The sequence below is a fragment of the Triticum dicoccoides genome, chromosome 4B (assembly GCF_002162155.2).
Source record: "Triticum dicoccoides isolate Atlit2015 ecotype Zavitan chromosome 4B, WEW_v2.0, whole genome shotgun sequence".
NCBI lineage: Eukaryota > Viridiplantae > Streptophyta > Magnoliopsida > Poales > Poaceae > Triticum > Triticum dicoccoides.
Window position 1 is genome coordinate 146,432,103 of NC_041387.1, and position 5,281 is coordinate 146,437,383.

Below are 5,281 nucleotides of genomic sequence, written 5' to 3' on the forward strand. Positions count from 1 at the left end.
CATCAGGTCTGGTACACAGCATGGCATACATAATAGATCCTATGGCTGAGGCATAGGGGGTGACGCTCATCTCTTCTTTATCTTTTGCCGTGGTTGGGCACTGAGCTGAGCTCAATCTCACACCTTGCAGTACAGGCAAGAACCCTTTCTTGGACTGATCCATTTTGAACTTCTTCAAAATCTTATCAAGGTATGTGCTTTGTGAAAGACCTATGAGGCGTCTCGATCTATCCCTATAGATCTTGATGCCTAATATGTAAGCAGCTTCTCCAAGGTCATTCATTGAAAAACACTTATTCAAGTAGGCCTTAATGCTGTCCAAGAATTCTATATCATTTCCCATCAAAAGTATGTCATCTACATATAATATGAGAAATGCTACAGAGCTCCCACTCACTTTCTTGTAAACGCAGGCTTCTCCATAAGTCTGCATAAACCCAAACGCTTTGATCATCTCATCAAAGCGAATGTTCCAACTCCGAGATGCTTGCACCGGCCCATAAATGGATCGCTGGAGCTTGCATACTTTGTTAGCATTCTTAGGATCGACAAAACCTTCCGGCTACATCATATACAGCTCTTCCTTAAGATAACCCTTAAGGAATGCCGTTTTGACGTCCATCTGCCATATCTCATAATCATAGTATGCGGTAATTGCTAACATGATTCGGACGGACTTAAGCTTCGCTACGGGAGAGAAAGTCTCATCGTAGTCAATCCCTTGAACTTGCTGATAACCCTTAGCGACAAGTCGAGCTTTATGGATGGTGACATTACCATCCGCATCCGTCTTCTTCTTAAAGATCCATTTGTTTTCTATCGCTCGCCGATCATCGGGCAAGTCAGTCAAAGTCCATACTTTGTTTTCATACATGGATTCTATCTCGGATTGCATGGCTTCAAGCCATTTGTTGGAATCTGGGCCCACCATCGCTTCTTCATAGTTCGAAGGTTCACCGTTGTCTAACAACATTATTTCCAGGACAGGGTTGCCATACCACTCTGGTGTGGAACGTGTCCTCGTGGACCTACGAAGTTCAGTAGCAACTTGATCCGAAGTACCTTGATCATCATCATTAATTTCCTCTCCAGTCGGTGTAGGCACCACAGGAACATTTTCCTGAGCTGCACTACTTTCCGGTTCAAGAGGTAGTACTTCATCGAGTTCTGCTCTCCTCCCACTTACTCCTTTCGAGAGAAACTCTTTTTCCAGAAAGGATCCGTTCTTGGCAACAAAGATCTTGCCTTCGGATCTAATGTAGAAGGTATACCCAATGGTTTCCTTAGGGTATCCTATGAAGACGCATTTTTCCGACTTGGGTTCGAGCTTTTCAGGTTGAAGTTTCTTGACATAAGCATCGCATCCCCAAACTTTTAGAAACAATAGCTTAGGTTTCTTCCCAAACCATAATTCATACGGTGTCGTCTCAACGGATTTAGATGGTACCCTATTTAAAGTGAATGTAGCTGACTCTAGCGTGTATCCCCAAAATGATAGCGGTAAATCAGTAAGAGACATCATAGATCGCACCATATCCAATAGAGTGCGATTACGACGTTCGGACACACCATTACCCTGAGGTGTTCCAGGCGGCGTGAGTTGTGAAACGATTCCACATTTCCTTAAGTGTGTACCAAATTCATGACTTAAATATTCTCCTCCACGATCTGATCGTAGGAACTTTATCTTTCGGTCATGTTGATTCTCTACCTCATTCTGAAATTCCTTGAACTTTTCAAAGGTCTCAGACTTGTGTTTCATCAAGTAGACATACCCATATCTACTCAAGTCATCAGTGAGAGTGAGAACATAACGATATCCTCCGTGAGCCTCAATGCTGATTGGACCACACACATCGGTATGTATGATTTTCAATAAGTTGGTTGCTCGCTCCATTGTTCCGGAGAACGGAGTCTTGGTCATTTTACCCATGAGGCATGGTTCGCACGTGTCAAATGATTCATAATCGAGAGACTCTAAAAATCCATCAGTATGGAGCTTCTTCATGCGCTTGACACCTATGTGACCAAGGCGGCAGTGCCACAAGTATGTGGGACTATCGTTATGAACTTTACATCTTTTGGTATTCACACTATGAATATGTGTAACATTACGTTCAAGATTTATTAAGAATAAACCATTGACCATTGGGGCATGACCATAAAACATATCTCTCATATAAATAGAACAACCATTATTCTCGGATTTAAATGAGTAGCCATCTCGCATCAAACGAGATCCATATACTATGTTCATGCTCAAACTTGGCACTAAATAACAATTATTGAGGTTTAAAACTAATCTCGTAGGTAAATGTAGAGGTAGCATGCCGACGGCGATCACATCGACCTTGGAACCATTCCCGACGCGCATCGTCACCTCGTCCTTCGCCAGTCTCCGCTTATTCCGCAGCTCCTGCTGTGAGTTACAAATATGAGCAACGGCACCGGTATCAAATACCCAGGAGTTACTACGAGTGCTGGTAAGGTACACATCAATTACATGTATATCAATTATACCTTTAGTGTTGCCGGCCTTCTTGTCCGCTAAGTATTTGGGGCAGTTCCGCTTCTAGTGACCCTTCCCTTTGCAATAAAAGCACTCAGTCTCAGACTTGGGTCCATTCTTTGACTTCTTCCCGGCAACTGGCTTACCGGGCGCGGCAACATCTTTGCCGTCCTTCTTGAAGTTCTTCTTACCCTTGCCCTTCTTGAACTTAGTGGTCTTATTGACCATCAATGCTTGATGTTCTTTCTTGATTTCAACCTCTGCTGACTTCAGCATTGAGAATACTTCAGGAATGGTCTTTACCATCCCTTGCATATTGTAGTTCAACACAAAGCTCTTGTAGCTTGGTGGGAGCGACTGAAGGATTCTGTCAATGACCGCCTCATCCGGGAGGTTGATCTCCAGCTGGGACAGGCGGTTGTGCAACCGAGACATTTTGAGTATGTGCTCACTGACAGAACTGTTTTCCTCCATCTTACAACTATAGAACTTGTCGGAGACTTCATATCTCTCGACCCGGGCATGAGCTTGAAAAACCATTTTCAGCTCCTCGAACATCTCATATGCTCCGTGTCGCTCAAAACGCTTTTGGAGCAAGGGGAAGGGGGAAGGAGAGGTTGAGGAAGAAGACACCAGCAGCAGCACGATGGCGTGATGATGGTGGAGAGGCGGTACTCCGACAGGGCTTCGCCAAGCACTCAACGGAGGAGGAGAGGTGTTGGGGAGGGGAGGGGCTGTGCCTTAGATCAGGTGTTCAGCCCTCCCCTCTCCCCTCTATTTATAGGGGAAGGGGGAAGGGGGCCGGTCCCCTCTAGATGAGATCTAGAGGGGGCGGCGGCCAGGGAGGGGGGCTTGCCCCCCAAGCAAGGGGGCGCCCCCACTAGGGTCCCCCCCAACCCTAGGCGCGTGGGCCCAAGGGGGGGCACACTCAGCCCTCCAGGGGCTGGTTCCCTGCCCCTTGCGGCCTATGAGGCCCTCCGAGAGGGGTGGCCCCTCCCGGTGGACCCCGGAACCCCTCCGGTGGCCCCGGTACAATACCGATATGCCCCCGAAACTTTCTGGTGTTCGTATGACAACTTCCCATATATAAATCTTCACCTCCGGACCATTCTAGAACTCCTCGTGACGTCCGGGATCTCATCCGGGACTCCGAACAACATTCGGTAATCACATACAAGTCTTCCTAATAACCCTAGCGTCACCGAACCTTAAGTGTGTAGACCCTACGGGTTCGGGAGACATGCAGACATGACTGAGATGGCTCTCCGGTCAATAACCAACAGTGGGATATGGATACCCATGTTGGCTCCCACATGCTCCTCGATGATCTCATCGGATGAACCACAATGTCGACGATTCAATCAACCCCGTATACAATTCCCTTTGTCAATCGGTACGTTACATGCCCGAGACTCGATCGTCGGTATCCCAATACCTCGTTCAGTCTCGTTACCGGCAAATCACTTTACTCGTACCGTAATGCATGATCCCGTGACCAAACACTTGGTTACTTTGAGCTCATTATGATGATGCATTACCGAGTGGGCCCAGAGATACCTCTCCGTCATACGGAGTGACAAATCCTAGTCTCGATCTGTGTCAACCCAACAGACACTTTCGGAGATACCTGTAGTGCACCTTTATAGTCACCCAGTTATGTTGTGACGTTTGGTACACCCAAAGCACTCCTACGGTATCCGGGAGTTACACGATCTCATGGTCTAAGGAAGATATACTTGACATTGGAAAAGCTCTAGCAAAACGAACTACACGATCTTGTGCTATGCTTAGGATTGGGTCTTGTCCATCACATCATTCTCCTAATGATGTGATCCCATTGTCAACGACATCTAATGTCCATAGTTAGGAAACCATGACTATCTGTTGACCAACGAGCTAGTCAACTAGAGGCTTACTAGGGACGTATTTTGGTCTAAGTATTCACACGTGTATTATGATTTATGGATAATACAATTATAGCATGAATAAAAGAAAAAGTATGGCACAACTTAATTGGTGCCATACTTTTTGCAGCTCGGCCCGGTCTCGTGTCGGACAGTCCTCATCGGAGGATTCGTTGGGCTCAAATGCCCTTGAGAGCGAGACACCTCCGAGGGCCCCTTCCCCGAAGCTCAGACATGACACCGAGGTGTCGTCCCAAAAGGAGCTAAACTAGGAGGGGCGTACCTCAGGGGCCGGATACACGGGAGTGGCGGCTCAACTGAGTGTTGATGGCGGGGGCAACATTGGATTCGGCCCACAGCCGGACACAACCCCAAAGACCTTTGAGGCTCTGGGTTCAGGCGGGCAGGTCCCCTTGACTAGAGGAGGTGATCCTGCTCCACCGGCAACCTCTGTCTAGCCAGAGGTGTCGGGCAACTTATTAATAGCGCTAAAGAGCGCTTCCATCATTGATGAACATCGCGCCCTTATGGGCGTGGTAATTGAGAAGGTTCAGGCCGCTGAAAGTGGTCTGAATGAATCCTGCATCAGCCTTATAAAAGGCTTAGAGGTAAGTTTTTTAAGAGATTTGTCATAGTATAGATAGTAGCCCCTGATACACTGTCCGGTGAAAGTAGGAACCGGATAGGGGTTCAAATTTCCTCCCTCAGGAGGCTCAATGACATGTATCTTTTTCTTTTATAAACAGGCGTCTGCAGCGACTGCCGCCTCTCATACTGTGGAAGTATCCGGACTGAAACAGAGTCTGGAGCGGGCCGAAGAAGAACTTGGCCAGGTGAAGAAGCAGTTGGAGGATAATCAAGGTATGCC